The 18,881-nt window shown below is 45.4% G+C and overlaps 1 protein-coding gene across 1 annotated transcript in view; it reads left to right on the top strand.

Annotated features, from left to right (window-relative positions):
• Positions 1-17,601: 17,601 nt before the first annotated feature.
• Positions 17,602-18,881, top strand: part of XYLB (xylulokinase) — a 509,150-nt gene continuing 507,870 nt past the window's right edge. The window contains exon 1 of the mRNA XM_063921841.1: positions 17,602-17,835. The gene's annotated coding sequence lies outside the window, so the exon portion shown is untranslated. The remainder of the gene's footprint in view (positions 17,836-18,881) is intronic.

Genomic DNA, 18,881 nt, shown 5'->3' with positions numbered 1-18,881 from the left:
TATATATAGCAGTACGATACGGAAGGCCACTGCTGTGCCTACCTCTGTGTCGTCATTAAGTATACTATCCATCTACATTCTATACCTGTGGTGCATTTTAGTATTGCAGTTTGCTGACACAGTGACCACCAGTATACTATATATAGCTGTACGATACGGAAGGCCACTGCTGTGCCTACCTCTGTGTCATCATTAAGTATACTATCCATCTACATTCTATACCTGTGGTGCATTTTAGTTTTGCAGTTTGCTGACACAGTGACCACCAGTATACTATATATAGCAGTACGATACGGAAGGCCACTGCTGTGCCTACCTCTGTGTCGTCATTAAGTATACTATCCATCTACATTCTATACCTGTGGTGCACTTTAGTTTTGCAGTTTGCTGACACAGTGACCACCAGTATACTATATATAGCAGTACGATACGGAAGGCCACTGCTGTGCCTACCTCTGTGTCGTCATTAAGTATACTATCCATCTACATTCTATACCTGTGGTGCATTTTAGTATTGCAGTTTGCTGACACAGTGACCACCAGTATACTATATATAGCAGTACGATATGGAAGGCCACTGCTGTGCCTACCTCTGTGTCATCATTAAGTATACTATCCATCTACATTCTATACCTGTGGTGCATTTTAGTTTTGCAGTTTGCTGACACAGTGACCACCAGTATACTATATATAGCAGTACGATACGGAAGGCCACTGCTGTGCCTACCTCTGTGTCATCATTAAGTATACTATCCATCTACATTCTATACCTGTGGTGCATTTTAGTTTTTCAGTTTGCTGACACAGTGACCACCAGTATATATAGCAGTACTGTACGGAAGGCCACTGCTGTACCTACCTCTGTGTCGTCAAGTATACTATCCATCCATACCTGTGGTGCATTTCAGTTTTGCACAGTTTGCTGACCACCAGTATATAATATATAGCATTACGGTACAGTAGGCCACTGCTCTACCTACCTCTGTGTCGTCAAGTATGCTAGTTTAGTCACACAGCGACCTTGGTGCGCCTCTTTTTTTCTTTGAATCATGTGCTGTTTGGGGACAATTTTTTTGAAGTGCCATCCTGTCTGACACTGCAGTGCCACTCCTAGATGGGCCAGGTGTTCGTGTCGGCCACCTGTGTCGCTTAGCTTAGTCACACAGCGACCTTGGTGCGCCTCTTTTTTTCTTTGCATCATGTGCTGTTTGGGGACTATTTTTTTGAAGTGCCATCCTGTCTGACACTGCAGTGCCACTCCTAGATGGGCCAGGTGTTTGTGTCGGCCACTTGTGTCGCTTATCTTAGTCACACAGCGACCTTGGTGCGCCTCTTTTTTTCCTTTGCATCATGTGCTGTTTGGGGACAATTTTTTTGAAGTGCCATCCTGTCTGACACTGCAGTGCCACTCCTAGATGGGCCAGGTGTTCGTGTCGGCCACTTGTGTCGCTTAGCTTAGTCACACAGCGACCTTGGTGCACCTCTTTTTTTCTTTGCATCATGTGCTGTATGGGGACAATTTTGTTGAAGTGCCATCCTGTCTGACACTGCAGTGCCACTCCTAGATGGGCCAGGTGTTTGTGTCGGCCACTTGTGTCGCTTATCTTAGTCACACAGCGACCTTGGTGCGCCTCTTTTTTTCTTTACATCATGTGCTGTTTGGGGACAATTTTTTTGAAGTGCCATCCTGCCTGACACTGCAGTGCCACTCCTAGATGGGCCAGGTGTTCGTGTCGGCCACTTGTGTCGCTTAGCTTAGTCACACAGCGACCTTGGTGCGCCTCTTTTTTTCTTCGCATCATGTGCTGTTTGGGGACTATATTTTTGAAGTGCCATCCTGTCTGACACTGCAGTGCCACTCCTAGATGGGCCAGGTGTTTGTGTCGGCCACTTGTGTCGCTTAGCTTAGCCATCCAGCGACCTCGGTGCAAATTGTAGGACTAAAAATAATATTGTGAGGTGTGAGGTGTTCAGAATAGACTGGAAATGAGTGGAAATTATGGTAATTGAGGTTAATAATACTATGGGATCAAAATGACCCCCAAATTCTATGATTTAAGCTGTTTTTTAGGGTTTTTAAAAAAACAAAACACCTGAATCCGACAAAAAAAATTCGGTGAGGTTTTGCCAAAACGCGTCCGAATCCAAAACACGGCCGCGGAACCGAATCCAAAACCAAAACACAAAACCCGAAAAATGTCCGGTGCACATCACTAATTAGAATGAATAATTCCTGTGATTTTGTCATTTTCTTCCAGTGATTTGGACCAATAATACCATTGATTAGAACAAATAATTCCAGTGATTTTGTCATTTTCTTCCAGTGATTTGGACCAATAATATCATTGATTAGGACAAATAATTCCAGTGATTTTGTCATTTTCTTCCAGTGATTTGGACCAATAATACCATTGATTAGAATGAATAATTCCTGTGATTTTGTCATTTTCTTCCAGTGATTTGGACCAATAATACCATTGATTAGAATGAATAATTCCTGTGATATTGAGGTGTTTGTGTCGCTTATTTTAGCCGGCCAGCGACCACAGTGCACCTCTTTTTCTCTTTTCTTTGCATCATGTGCTGTTTGGAGCCAATTTTTTTAAGTGCCATCCTTTCTGACACTGCAGTGCCACTCCTAGATGGGCCAGGTGTTTGTGCTGCCCTCTTGGGTCGCTTTGCTTAGTCATCCAGCGACCTCGGTGCAAATTTTAGGACTAAAAATAGTATTGTGAGGTGTTCAGAATAGACTGGAAATGAGTGAAAATTGTGGTTATTGAGGTTAATAATACTATAGGATCAAAATGACCCCCAAATTCTATGATTTAAGCTGTTTTTGAGGGTTTTTTGAAAAAAAACACCCGAATCCAAGACACACCCGAATCCGACAAAAAATTTTCAGGGAGGTTTTGCCAAAACGCGTCCGAATCCAAAACACGGCCGCGGAACCGAATCCAAAACAAAAACACAAAACCCGAAAAATGTCCGGAGCGCATCTCTAATATATATATAGATAGATAGATAGATAGATAGATAGATAGATACAAACAAATCTAGAAAACCACAGCACTCGCCACCCCAGAAGCGGGGTGCATTATCTGCACTCACCACTCATAGGGTGGGGTGCATGCAGCCCATGACCACCAACCCAAATATATACAAACAGAAAGTTCAGCACTCACCATAGCAAGCTCACTTATCCTCACAACATCAATAAATAAATGATGGGGGTTTAGTTAGTGAATTGGCCAATGCACGGAAGCCTGCATACTGCTCGCCAAGGTACCCCACCTTCATGCAGATCCTACACTATCACAAAGTCTCAAAAATTAAATCCTGGCAACTGTATCACACATAATATACTGCACACATGCCCACTAGGTTTAATGTGTATCTGCCATGCATCTTATGGCTTTTAAAGGTACACTAGTCACCTGACACTGGCTGATAAATTACTAAGGAGCAGCTAACACAGGTTTAGAACAAGTGAGATTACACAGGGGTGCATGAAAAGGCCTGTGACCACGGTTAATAAGAGTTAACCAAAGATTAACCCCGTAATATACAAACAAATCTAGAAAACCACAGCACTCGCCACCCCAGAAGCGGGGTGCAATATCTACACTCACCACTCATAGGGTGGGGTGCATGCAGCCCATGACCACCAACCCAAATATATACAAACAGAAAGTTCAGCACTCACCATAGCAAGCTCACTTATCCTCACAACATCAATAAATAAATGATGGGGGTTTAGTTAGTGAATTGGCCAATGCACGGAAGCCTGCATACCGCTCGCCAAGGTACCCCACCTTCATGCAGGTCCTACACTATCACAAAGTCTCAAAAATTAAAACCTGGCAACTGTATCACACATAATATACTTCACACATGCCCACTAGGTTTAATGTGTATCTGCCATGCATCTTATGGCTTTTAAAGGTACACTAGTCACCTGACACTGGCTGATAAATTACTAAGGAGCTTCTGGGGTGGCGAGTGCTTTTTTTTTATACATCTACTTATGCATAGCAATGACATGATACTAGTGATATTGGAGAATGGTTTTTATTTTTTATTTATTTTTATACTTTTTATTGAAAATTTGAAATAAGTGTCGATGTACATAACATTCAACAGAGTAAAGATTCACATGGTTTAGAAAATAAAAATAAAAAGCAAGTAAGAGCAAAAGCAGATAATTAAGACACAAGGTGGGGGAGGGGAGCATGAAGGAGGGGAAGAAGATACAATAGTATAATGAAATTATACCTTGACAAACATTAAAGATATTATATATAGAATTTCCCCTAAACATACAGTATTTATAAGGTGGTGGAAATATACCAGTGGTAATCTAAACAGATTTCAACATATATAAGAGCAGAAGATTAAGTATCTTATATCTGAATTTAGCTGGAATTAACTAAGTTAATGCTTGGGAGGAAGAAAATGAAGTAATATAGGATATCTGGACTTATTTTACATACATTCAAATATGATTTGGCTCTCGACCAATCCTGTGCTCCGAGGTAAGTTGCAATCAAGTGACAAGAGTTTTCATCTAGGGAGTGTATGTATTTATCCCATTTGGAGTGGAAAGTTTTCGCAGATATGTCTTCGAAATATAAAAGTTGAATCGTGGGAGCCATTTTCTTTATCCAATGGATCAGGATAAATTTTTTGGCAATCGTGAATAGAGCCACAATGAAGGAAGTATAACAAAAAGGGAGCAACCCTGTGCTCCATTTGTCGAAGCAAAACAGTAAGCATACTTCAGGTATAGGTATAAAGGAAGTGGCAAGGATGGTGTTTAGAAAGCCAACTGTTTTGAACCAGAATCTCCGAATTTTAGAACACTCCCACATACAATGAAACAATTTTGCATTAGACATAGAACATTTAATATAATTACCGCTCTCGTCAGGAACCATGTATTTTCTTTGAGCTGGTGAGATGTCTCCTCTATGCAAAAAATGTACATGGACTTCCAGAAGATAGGCTGATTTAAAAAATTTGGAGCATTTACAATAATTCATAAGTAAATTGTCCGGTAAGGTTGTCATATTAGGAATATCACTGCCCCATCTTGACAGAAGTTGTTGTGAGTATTGAGGAATCTTCACTTTAGACTCTATTAATGAGGGGTAGATGTGCTTTAATTTGTAGAATGTATGAGATAAATTCTGAAGTGTTTTGAGTATTATATGTGAATTATTAGCTAAAGGTAAAATCTTTTGAAGAGATTGTATATAGGGGGTCATTCTGACCCGTTTGCTCACTGCTTTCTGTTGCAGCCGAGCTAACGGGTCCCTACTGCGCATGCGCCGGCGCATGCCAGGCGGCCGAAGGCTGTAGCAGGGCTGCGATCGCCTCTGCCTGATTGGGCGGGAGGGGGAAGAACGTCGGCGTTCCGTCCAACACAGGCGTGACCGAACGGGGGCGGGCTGCAGCGACTGCGTGATGTCACACGCAGCCGCTGCGGGCAGGGGAGCGATGAGTAGCTCCCAGCCAGCACGCTAAAGCTGCACTGGTCGGGAGCTACTCTTGAAGTGCAAAGGCATCGCCGCTGTGCAATGCCTTTGCACTTCTGCGGGGGGGCCGGCACTGACATGCGGGGCGGACTAGCCCTGTGCTAGGCGTCCCCCCCGCATGTCAGTGTGTTGATCGTAGCTGTGCTAAATTTAACACAGCTACAATCAACTCGGAATGACCCCCATAGTGTCTTACTTGCAGGTAGAGATAAAAGTGAATGTTAGACAGAGACTATTGTCTTTGAAGATCTTGGAATGACAAAATGATGCCCCCCGGTTCAAAAAACTGTGTTCACAAGAGCAAGCCCTTTATTTTTCCAAGTCTGGAAAACAGGGTTATGAATAGAGGGAGAGAAGCCTGGATTCCCCCATAGGAGTAGATAAGGAGAGTACCGGAAGTCTCTTTTTAACTTTTTATGTAAACTAATCCAATTAATATAGGTATCACAAAAGATAACATTTGAATATATCAACGGTGGAATGGCTGTGGATTTCAAATGTAGCAAAGCGGATGGGGAGTAAGATGCAAAAATCGCAAGGTCTAAAGAGTTATCAGTGTATGTAGATTTGTCAAACAACCAGTAACTGGCATATCTAAAAAATATCGTCAGCGTACAGGTTTTGAAATCGGGGATACCAAGACCCCCCTTGTGAATCAGGGAGTATCAATTCGGAGAGAGCGATCCGAGGGTGTTTCCCTTTCCATAGAAAAGTTGAGATAGCAGAATTAACAGTTAAGAGGTCTCTATTTGTGAGTGCAATAGGTAACATCTGCATAGTATAAAGTAATTTAGGAAAAATAACAGTCTTTACAGCTGTTGCCCTACCAAGGAAAGACAAGGGGAGAGAATTCCATGTGGTCATTAATGTGGTGACTTTGCGAATAAGAGGGGAAATGTTAACATTGTATAGTTTATCCACTGTATTAGTAATAAAGACTCCTAGATATTTTATATGGGACGTATTCATTTTAAAACTAGAGAAAACAGGTGAAGAAGACAAGTCTAAAGTATAGGAGCCTATCGGTAATATTTCTGATTTATCAACATTGATCTTGTAACTAGACGATATGCCAAATGTATCTATCAATTTTATAATGGCCGGAATTGAGTTTAAAGGGCAAGTTACATAAAGTAACATGTCATCTGCGAATAGGGAGATTTTTAATTCATGAGTAGAGATTTTTATACCTTTAAAGTCGAGCGCAGTTCGGAGCATGATAGCCAGGGGTTCTATAGCTGTAGCGAATAGGAGAGGGGATAGGGGACATCCTTGTCACGTACCTCTAGAAATCTATAAATAATCAGAGGATTGACCGTTACATAATATCTGAGACATTGGTTTATTATATAATAATTTGATATAAGATATGAAAGGGGAGGGAATATCACATCGAGTCATAGTATCATACAAATGGGGCCACAAAACAAGGTTGAAGGCCTTTTCCACATCGTGACATTATCACACCTGGAGGAGGGATATCAGAGGTGTTTTGTAAATATTGTATAGCTGAGATTACCTTTCTGACATTGAGGACCAAGTATCTGCCCAGAATAAAGCCGGTTTGATCCAGGTGTATAATATTGGGTAGCACTAATCTCTGCCCGATTTAGGCAAAATTTTTATATATGCTGCATTAAAATAGAGAGGGGCTAAACCTGACTCCAAAATATGGTTGATGGCAAGAACCAAGGTGTCCAAGATGTCAGAAAGCATGAATTTATAAAAACTTCCTCCAAACCCATCAGGGCCTGAAGCCTTGCCTGACTTAAGGGTTTTGATAATGTTAGACACTTCTCCAGGTGTAACAGGGCCAAGAAGCTTATCTTTCATTTCAGCAGAAAGGGTGGGAAAGGGAATGTTAGGCCACAATGAATTTCGGCTAGAGGTATCATCCGCTGAATTCAGTGGATTCGTGGGTTGTGCCGAATATAACTTCAACTTCCTTCAGGGAATTTGCAATTTGCTTATTAGAGGATGTTAACGTACCATCTGGGGTTCTAAGAGGGTGAACCACAGCCGGAGATCTGGAGCCCTTCAGAATGTTAGTAAGGAGTTTTCCGGATTTGTTTCAGAATTTATGGTAGCGATAATTTACTTGAAAGAAATATGTATTACCTCTTTCATGAAGGTATTCATTAAAATGGCTTTTAGCAGTGACATATTTCTGTAACTTAGTGGGATAGATTAAAGCAAATTTGTGCGGATCAGCAATGAGGCGGGAGCAAATAGGAGAGAAAGCTCTTCGTGACTTTGTCAGTTCCGCCAAGAAGTCTTGAAAAAGCCTGATTTTAGTGCCTTCCCAGTCTAGGATAGGTATTTTCCTGGAGGCTTTCCAGAATTCTAATTTATGCGTATAACTTAAGCACTTAAATAGGGTGACCCTGGGGCGGGAATCATTTTGACGCGGAGCCAGCCCCCCTTCTCTCCGTTCGCTATACCGTGATCCACTGTTCAGTCAGCTGCAGAGCAGGTAGAGAAGAAGCAGAGGGGCACAGAGTGACTCGTACTCAGAGACTAGTTAGGGAAAAGGACAGGCCAGAGGAGACAGCAGGAGACACTGACAGTCGGCAAATGCTGGAGCTCTACCCACCCTCTTTGTTTATCTCACTGTCTGCTTGTAGCTGTGCAGCACGGTTACTTCTGTCCTTCTACACCACTCTCTGCCCCGGCTGCTGCAGCACCACTATCTGCCCCTGCTGCTGCAGCACCTCTTTCTACCCTGGCTGCTGCAGCACCTCTTTCTGTCCTAGTTGCCGCTGCACCTCTCTCTCTCTCTCTGCCCCATCTGCTGCAGCACCTCTCTCTGCCCTGGCTGCTGCAGTGCGTCTCTCTGCCCCGGCTGCTACAGCATCTCTCTCTACAATGATGCTGCAGCATCTCTCTCTGCCCCAGCTGCTACTGCAGCACCTCTGCATTAGAAGCTGCAGAGTAACAGGTATAAGCAGCTCTACTGTGTGGTATAACATGTATAAGGGACTTTACTGTGTGGCGTAACGTGTATAAGGTGTACTACTGTGTGGTGTAATGTGAATAAAAGACAAAACTCTCTGGTGTAATCTGAATAATGGACAATACTGTGCTGTGTAATCTGAATTGGTACTATTCTGTGGCCACACCCTTTCCCTGTGAAGCCATGCCACTATAATTTTGTTGTGTGCCTATGGCGGACACTGTCCCTATTTTAAACATGGGGGCTCCCAAAGGAAACTTTTGCCCTGAGTTCCAGAAGGTCTAGAACCGGCCCTGTTACCAATTTAAGATTTTTTAAATACTTTTTCTTTTCAAATGTAACATGCCCCCAATTCAGTACAAGGGAGGGGGCTCTGAAACATACCCTTGCTCCGGGTACCATGGCACCTAGCTACACCTCTGGGTGGCCCCACTCTGTGAACTCTTTCAATTATCAAATCTTTGCATGCATCCTGAATTCCCAGGAGTTGAGGGACAGTGTGCTTAACAAATTACTCTAAGGGGGGGGGGGCCTTTTAATGACTCAGGGATCTCAACAACACGAATATTGTTACGCCTTGAGCGGCTTTCAATTTCTTCCATTCTATTTATAAGACTGTAATTCTCCTTTTCCAAACGTTTTATTTCACACTGCGTATCAGCCATGTTATGAGCCAAGGAGCCTATTCTATTTTCAGTAGTTGTCACTCTCATAGTCAGTCGTTGTAGCTGGGAGGAAATGCCCCTTACCGCTTTATTAAGCAGCGGACCCACTGTAGAGGTGATGGCATCCACTAAGTCCCCATATGTCAGAGGAGTGTCTCTGTGCCGCTGGGAGGACGCAGCTACATCCCCCTCTGTGTCAGTGGCAGTTTTCTTTGTAGCTGGAGAGACTGATTGTGTGTCCTGGTCTGCCGCCATGACAGGATCCACTCCCCTCTTCACCTGTCTCAGCGTCTGCTGCTGAGAGCGCCGCGGCTGCGAGAACGTGATAAATTCATCCATCCTCTGTGTCTGAGCTATTGGGGGGAACGTATGGGGAGATTGGAGGCTAAATAAAGCCGTGTAAAAGGGCTTGTCAGTTGGGCACGGAGCGGAGCAGTGAAGATGCGCTACTCACTCCATGGAACCAGAAGTCCAATATTGGAGAATGTTATATAAACAGGGATGCTAAAAATATGTTCTCTTGACATGTCTCAATCTATAATGGTGGCTACATACTAGGCGATGTACTCTATGAGCGACAACGCCCCCATGGGGCTGTGCATTACTTGGCATACACAAGAAAGCAGCAGCGATAGCAACTCCATCTTGGTGATCTGCACTAAGAAGGTCCACAGTCAATAGGTCTACCACTAATGTTAGATATGCAATAGGTCGACAGGGTCAAAATAGTCGACATGGAAATTGTCGACACAAGAAAAGGTAGACACCCTTTCTCTTACGTCCTAGAGGATGCTGGGGTCCAATTTAGTACCATGGGGTACAGACGGGTCCTACAGGGGCGCTGTGTGGCTGGCTCCTTATACTTTGTGACTCTCTGAAGGTACTCTGGGGAAAACTGTGTCTGACATTTTCGTGTGTGTGTGTGTGTGTGTGTGTGTGTGTGTGTGTGTGTGTATCCCACATTACCATGTCTAAGGACTTTGGGGGTAATTCAGAGTTGATTGCAGCAGCAAATTTGTTAGCAGTTGGGAAAAACCATGTGCACTGCAGTTGCCGCAGATATAACATTTGCAGAGAGAGTTAGATTTGGGTGGGTTATTTTGTTTCTGTGCAGGTTAACTACTGGCTGCTTTATTTTTACACTGCAATTTAGATTTCAGTTTGATCACACCCCACCCAAATCTCTCTCTGCACATTATATCTGTCCCCCTCCCCCCTGCAGTGCACATGGGCCCTCATTCCGAGTTGATCGGTCGCAAGGCGAATTTAGCAGAGTTACACACGCTTAGTCTACGCCTACTGGGAGTGTATCTTAGCATCTTAAAAGTGCGAACGAAGTTTACGCAATATTGCAAACAAAAAAAACTTAGCAGTTTTAGAGTAGCTCCAGACTTACTCTGCCTGTGCGATCAGTTCAGTGCTTGTCGTTCCTGGTTTGACGTCACAAACACTCCCAGCGTTCGCCCAGACACTCCCCCGTTTCTCCGGCCATTCCTGCGTTTTTTCCGGAAACGGTAGCGTTTTCAGCCACACGCCCATAAAACGCCGTGTTTCCGCCCAGTAACACCCATTTCCTGTCAATCACACTACGTTCGCCGGTGCGAACAAAAAGCCGTGAGTAAAAATCCTTTCTTCATAGCAGAATTACTTAGCGCAGTCGCAGTGCGAACATTGCGCATGCGCTCTAAGCTGATTTTCACTGCGATGCGAAAAAAAAGAACGAGCGAACGACTCGGAATGAGGGCCATGGTTTTGCCCAACTGCTAACAAATTTGCTGCTGCGATCAACTCTGAATTAGGCCCTTTGTGTCCTGTGCTGCAGACTGTTTATCTTCTCCTGAGGAGTCTATTCCATGTACTGTACTCAGGACTGCAATGTGCTGTCTCAGCCTTCTGTATCCGAACCCCCATGGGTGGATTCTTTAAGGAGAATGATATCCCAGATTTCATCTAGGATGTCGCATACTGAGAAAGAGACGCAGTTTTTGAGAAAATCTGTAGAGGGTTTGAAGTATTCAGCTCCCACTACTTAATCTAAAAGTCCACCTACATACCCACAAAAACGTACACTTGCCCAGATAATGCAAGCTGACACTGATACCGACTCTGATACAGGGGACGGTGATGGGGATATGCAGGGGGGAGATGCATCCCTTGCAACTCATGATCAGGGCCGAAACTAGGATTTTCGTCACCCGGGGCAAGGCGGTAATTTGCCGCCCATCCCCCCCCCAAAAAAAACAAACAAACATACAAACAAACAAACACTGTCAGACTAAAATAATCATATTATCAAAAAATGTGGAAAAAAAGGGGATACTATTGGACAATATTCCCCTATGTGCCCCAAATGCCCTAAGCGTCACATGCCCCCCCCCCAGCAGCATGTTCCACTACATGCCCCCCTGTGTGTCCCCATACATTGCACTATATCACTGCACTACATTCCCTTATCCACTGCATTACATCACTCGTACAACATCCACTGCTAAACTACATCACTACACTACAGCGTGTCTTCTCAATGGTGTGTAGGCGGCAGCTTGTTATCGGTCGGTGCTGGCCAGGCAACAGGGATCATAGCCTGCTTAAAAACACAGCACCAACAGCTCACCTCTATAGCTTGCACAGTTCACTGCATGCTAGTCACAGCACTGCATGGCAAAGAAGAGAGTTTAAAACAGTAGCCGTCATAGGAGAGATCCCAGGTACTGGAGCTCATCCGCACAGCGTCGGAGCCAACTGTGGGCAGACAGGTGGGTCAGAGACATTGCCCCTGGAGACGTCTGCTGTCTCACTGGAGCAGCACAGCACTGCTGGTAAAAAAAACAACAACCCTGTTCCTCTGTAACTCCTTTGCACCCCCTCAATTCCTGCACCCGGGGCGCATGCCCCCTTAGCCCCCCCCTAGTTACGGCCCTGTCATGATTGAAGCCATTAGGGATGTTTTGCATATTACTGAGACGGTACCTGAGCAGGAAGAGGAATCTTGTTTTACAGTAAATAAAAAATCCTTGCTTACCTTCCCTGCTTCTAAGGAGTTAAACTCCTTGTTTGAAAAAATCCTGGGAAAACCCAGAGAAATAATTCCAGATCCCCAAAAGACTTCTCATTGCTTTCCCTTTCCCTGAAGAGAATAGAACGAAGTGGGAAAACCCACCTATTGTAGACGCTTCTGTATCTAGGTTGTCTAAAAAGGTGGTTTTACCTGTCCCTGGTTCAACCGCCTTAAAGGAGCCAGCTGACCGCAAGATTGAGACTACGTTTGAATCCCTATACACTGCTATAGGTGTGGCCTTACGGCCCACTATTGCTTGTGCGTGGATTTCTAAAACCATAGTAAAGTGGTCAGGCACATTATTAGAGGACTTAGATAATATGGATAGGAGTGACATTGACTTGTTTTTATATCACATTCTGCACGTTTCATGGTGGAGGCAGAGCACTCTGGCTACGCCAATGGACTGCGGATGCAGAATCCAAGAAAAGTGTGGAGAACCTGCCCTTCACAGGTCAGGCACTATTTGGGGAAGCATTAGATGCGTGGATTTCCACTGTGACTGCAGGTAAGTCGACATTTCTTCCTTCCACAGCAGCACAGGCTAGGAATTCTTATCCTACGCCTACACTGCAGTCCGTTCGGACCGCAAAATTTTAAAAATCCAACCCCCCCACACCTTCTTTAGAGGAGGGCGGGGAATATCCGGAAAACCTGCTCCAACAGGTTCCCAGGAACAGAAACCAGGTTCTGCTTCCTCCAAATCTTCAGCATGACGGTGGACTTCCCAGCCTGGAGATCGGGCAGGTGGGAGCGAGACTAAAAACTCTCAGTCATGTCTGGGCGTCATCATCCCTAGACCCCTGGGTGACAGATATTGTTGCCCAGGGGTACAGACTGGAGTTTCAGGAACTCCCACCTCACAGATTCTTCAAATCAGGCTTACCAGTTTCGCTGACAGAAAGTGCTATCCTACAGGAAGCCATTAAAAAATTAGTATGAACAAATGTCATTGTTCCAGTTCCACCTCACAAAAAAAACATGGGTTATTACTCAAACCTGTTTGTGGTACCGAAACACAGGTAAGGCCTATATTGAACCTAAAGTCATTGAACCCCTACTTGAGGGTTTTCCAATTCAAGATGGAGTCTCTGAGAGCGGTTATCTCAGGTCTGGAGGAAGGGGAATTCCTGGAATTCCTGGATATCAAGGATGCGTACCTTCACATTCCGATCTGGCCGCCTCACCAGGCCTATCTACGGTTTGCACTACAGGACTGTCACTATCAGTTCCAGACGTTACCATTTGGCCCTCCACAGCACCAAGGGTGTTCACCAAGGTCATGGCGGACATGATGCTGCTCCTCCGCAAGCAGGGAGTGAACATAATTCCATATCTGGATGATCTGCTGATAAAGGCATCTTCCAGGGAGAAGCTGTTGCAGGATATTGCTCTCTCAACTCAACTACTCCAGGATCATGGATGGATCCTGAACCTTCCAAAGTCACATTTGGAACCGACAAGGAGACTGCCCTTCCTGGGGATGATACTCGACACAGAAGTGCAGTGGGTATTTCTACCGCTGGAGAAAGCATTGGTGATCCAAACAATGGTCCGGGATGTCTTGAAGCCAGCCCGAGTATCGGTTCATTAGTGCATTCGCCTTCTGGGGAAGACGGTAGTCTCCTACGAGGCTCTACAGTACAGGAAATTCCATGCACAGTTCTTCCAACTGGATCACCTGGACCAGTGGTCGGGTTCACATCTTCACATGCACCATGCACACATCCACTATACGCCTGTCGCCAAAAGCCAGAATTTCACTCCTCTGGTGGCTGCAAACTTCTCATCTACTCGAGGGCCGCAGGTTCGGGATTCAGAATTGGATTCTTCTAACCACGGATGCAAGCCTCAGAGGTGGGGAGCAGTCACCCAGAGGGAAAACTTCCAAGGATAGTGGTCAGGAATCTGTCCTTCCAATAAACATTCTTGAACAAAGGGCCATATACAATGGCCTTCTACAAGCGGCACATCTTCTACAGGATCGAGCCATTCAAGTTCAGTCGGACAACGTCACAGCGGTGTCCTACATAAACAGGCAGGGCGGAACGAAGAGCAGGGCTGCAATGTCAGAGGTAACAAGACTCCTCCTCTGGGCAGAAAGGCATGCACTGGCGCTGTCAGCAATCTTCATTCCAGGAGTGAAATGGGGTCTCCACCAGGAGGTATTCGCAGAGGTAACAAGCCGCTGGGGTGTACCTCAGATAGACTTGATGGCCTCTCGCCTTAACAAGAAGCTTCGGAGGTACTGTTCAAGGTCGCAAGACCCACATGCAGTGGTGGTGGACGCCCTGGTAACTCTGTGGGTCTTCCAGTCAGTATATGTGTTCCCTCCTCTTCCCCTCATCCCAAGGATTCTCAAAATAATAAAAAGCACAAGAGTTCCGACGATCCTTATTGCTCTGGACTGGCCAAGAAGAGCTTGGTACGCGGATCTTCTGGCATTGCTGCTGGAGGATCTGAGGCCTCTTCCTCTTCACGAGGACCTTCTACTACAGGGGCTGTTCGCCTATCACGACTTACCTCGGCTACGTTTGACGGCATGGAGGTTGAACGCCAAATCTTAGCTCGGAAGGGCATTCCGAACAAGGTCATTCCTACTCTGATCCAAGCTAGGAAGGGAGTAACATCTAAGCATTACCATCGGATTTGGAGAAAGTATGTGTCTTGGTGTGAATCCAAGAAGTTTCCTCCGGTGAAGTTTCAACTGGGAAATTTTCTCCTTTTTCTGCAAGCTGGTGTGGATGTGGGCCTACGCTTTGGCTCCATCAAGGTCCAGATTTCGGCCTTGTCCATTTTCTTCCGGAAACAATTGGCTGCTCTCCCAGGGGTTCAGACATTCTTGAAAGGAGTTCTGCACATTTAACCACCCTTTGTGCCTCCTACGGCACCTTGGGATCTTAATGTGGTGCTGCAGTTCCTGCAATCGGTATTGGTTCGAACCTTTACAGGAGTTGGACGTAAAGTTTCTTACTTGGAAGGCAGTCACACTGTTGGCTTTGGCATCTGCAAGACGTGTGTCTGAATTGGGTGCATTGTCAAACAAAAGCCCCTACTTGTTTTTCCATGAAGATAGAGCTGAACTTAGAACGCATCAGCAATTTCTTCCTAAGGTTGTGTCAGCTTTTTATATCAACCAACCTATGTGGTACCAGTAGCTACTGACACATCGATTACCTCAAAGTCCCTGGATGTCGTGCAGGCTTTGAAAATATATGTGAAGAGGACTGCTCGTCACAGGAAGTCGGACGCACTATTTGTCCTTTATGATCCCAAGATTGGGTGTCCTGCTTCTAAGCAGACAATTTCTCGCTGGATTAGGTTTACTATCCAGCATGCTTATTCAATGGCAGGTTTGTCCTGTCCAAAATCTGTTCAGGCCCACTCTACACGTAAAGTGGGTTCTTCCTGGGCGGCTGCCCGGGGTGTCTCGGCTCTTCAGCTTTGCTGAGCGGCTACTTGGTCAGGGTCGAACACGTTTGCTAAGTTTTACAGGTTCGATACTTTGGCCTCTGAGGACCTAAAGTTTGGTCAATCTGTTCTGCAGGAGCCTCAGCACTCTCCCTCCCGTACTGGGAACTTTGGTACATCCCCATGGTACTAAATTGGACCCCAGCATCCTCTAGGACGTAAGAGAAAACAGGACCGGTAAATCCTTTTCTCGTAGTCCGTAGAGGATGCTGGGCGCCCACACAGTGCTTCGTTTTACTGCGTGGTTACTTGGTTATGTTTGTTGGCTCAGCTGTTGCTGAATTGTTCCAAGTTGGTTAGCTTGGCTTTCCTTTTTTGTTATGTGTGAGCTAGTGTGAATCTAACCACTATCTGTGTATTTCCTTCTCTCGAAGTATGTCCATCTCCTCGGGCACAGTTTCTAGACTGAGACTGGTAGGAGAGGCATAGAGTGAGGAGCCAGCCCACACCATTAAACTCTTAAAGTGCCAGTGGCTCCCAAAGGACCCGTCTATACCCCATGGTACTAAATTGGATCCCAGCATCCTCTACGGACTACGAGAAAAGGATTTACTGGTAGGTAATTAAAATCCTGTTTTTTTATTTCTTAATTTTTTGGGTGTTTTTTCACTTTTCTGCCACAAACAAGCCCCATTACTGTACTGCTTACCCTTGATTGGCTGGTTTGGGCAGGGTGAATAGCTCTGCTACCGCTGCGCTCGGCACAGGTTACTACTCCCAATCATAGTCCACCTGGGTTGTAGTATGGAAAAATGGAACACCCACAAAAAAAAAAAAAAAAACAACAACAAACCTTGTGTCGTCTACCATATGTGTGTTGACCATTGCCATGTCGACCTTTTGACCCTGTCGACCTAATGCATGTCTACCATTAGTGGTAGACCCATTGACTGTAGATCTTTTGAGTGTAGATCTATAGTCCGGATACCCTCCATCCACATCTGAATGACTCTCGCTGTGTATTAAAAGAACAACATAAAAAAATTGCAAAATATAATACATTACCCACTTTATATTCCTATTATAACATTCAGTGTTTCATAATAATATCTCATTGACATTTGGCATTATACTTCAACTATCAAAAAAAATAAAGACTATTTATGAAGATATAATGATAACAAAAATGTTTTAAAGACAACATTTTGTAGCGCTGAAATGTATTAATAAAATGTCACTGTGGCTTTGAGTGATTCTTCTGATATAAGGGGTCATTCTGACCCGATTGCTCGCTGCAGTTTTTCGCAGCGCAGTGATCGGGTTGGAACTGCACATGCGCCGACGCCGCAAGTGCGCCGGCGCATGCCATCCGTCGTTGCCTAGCGATCGACTCTGAGGCAGAGGCGGTCGCTGGGTGGGAAGGGGCTGGATGGCGGCATTAAGCCACCGCTTAGGGGGCGCGGTCTGGCCAACGCAGGCGTGGCCAGACCGTGGGGGGGGGGGGGGGGCGGGCCGCGGCGGCTGCGTGATGTCACACTCAGCTGCTGCTGTCCGGTGAGCGACGAGTAGCTCCCGGCCAGCACACTAAAGCTGCGCTGGACGGGAGCTACTCTTGAAGTGCAAAGGCATCGCCGCTGTGCGATGCCTTTGCACTTCTGCAGGGGGGGGGGGGGGGGCGGCACTGACATGTGGGGTGGACTAGCCCTGTGTTGGGCGTCTCAGTGGCGCACGCAGGGGGGGGGGGGGTTTCCAGTTGCACAGAAACCCCCCCTAACAACCAAATAAGCTATAAAACCTGAGGAAAAAGAAAAAGAAAACCCTTCACATTATAGAACACAGAGCGGATGCACAAGCGCAGCCGCTCCCAGTGGTGGATTGAAGGCAGTGGGGAGGAGGGTGCACCCACGCGACTAACTACAGATTGGATCTGCAGCGCTGCGCACCACACATTAAACTACAGCACAGCTGCCGGCGCCGCAGAGCAGTTCTGGTCTGCCGAGCGGCGGCTCAGCTCTCCAATGGTATGAGAAGCTGTGTGCAGCCTGCGGATCTGTGACTGGCTGCGGGGAAGGAGGAGGCGCCGGGAGGAACGGAGATCAAAGCTGCAGCAATGAGCTTAGCCTACGAAGGTTATGTTTGGAGGAAGAGAGGAACGTGCACATGTAGCTGAGCCAGACAGTGCAGTGTTTGCTCCTGCTGTTCATCAGAGAAAAAGTAAGAGAGGCTACTGAAGTTTTTTTTTTTCATTGTCTAATTCTAATTGTACTGTAGTTCACATAGGAGAAACACACAATACTAAAATTAAACGAACTAAAGTTCCCTCCAAATAACAATTCTGGGGGTCCTATGTGTCAGAGCCCACCACATTTCAAGTCTTTATAACAGCCATTTACTCTTTATAAGGCTTGATTAAAAAGAAGGACAAAATCCCGACAGAGCTTAGAATCCCAGCGTAAAAATACAGATGCCTGGAATCCGTTCTTTTAGCGTGACGCACTCGTGTCTTGCCGCGGGGGGTGGGAGGTTAGGTTTAGGCATTAGAAACGAGGTTAGGGTGCAGGAGCAGGAAGGGGATGGTTAGGTACTGGGGGGGGGGGGTTTAAGGTTAGTAACCATGTGGGGAGGGTTAGGTTTAGGAAGCGGCGATGGGAGGGTTAGGGTTAGGCACCCACAAGGGAGGGTTAGGTTAGGGTAGGGGGCAGGGAAGGGTTAGGGTACTTTTGGAGGGGCTGTCGGGATTCTGATGGTCGGGGTGCTGCTGTCTGTATGATGACCGCTGGCATCCCATCCATCGGTTTATCATACCGAATCTAATATTTATATATATATATATATATATATATATATATATATATATGTGTGTGTGTGAATATTTCAGTAGAACACGGTCGCCTGGGCGCAGAGTAATTTGTACCAGAGGTCACTAGGAAACCCTCCCTAGGAAATCCTGCATTTGCCCCTGCGTCCCCCTGCATGTAGCTGTACTCGGAAATGATCCCCATAGGCTTACGCATGCTTGTGTATATTATTATTATAATGTCCGCATACATAGATTAATATTTATAACATGGTATAAATGTATGAAATATAAATGGGGCCGTTATAAAAAATAAACAAACATACATACAGAAACCGCGAAAAGAGATAAATTATTTCTTATTCTCCAAAGATATTCCAAAACATCCTGGACAGATTTGTTGGTACCCCTTAGAAAAGATAAACAGTTGGATTATAGTGATATTGCAAAGTAATTGCTTTCT

The sequence above is a fragment of the Pseudophryne corroboree genome, chromosome 5 (genome assembly GCF_028390025.1).
Source record: "Pseudophryne corroboree isolate aPseCor3 chromosome 5, aPseCor3.hap2, whole genome shotgun sequence".
NCBI classification, from domain to species: domain Eukaryota; kingdom Metazoa; phylum Chordata; class Amphibia; order Anura; family Myobatrachidae; genus Pseudophryne; species Pseudophryne corroboree.
The sequence above is the reverse complement of the archived record's forward strand: the minus strand, read 5'-3'. Positions and strand labels throughout refer to the sequence as shown.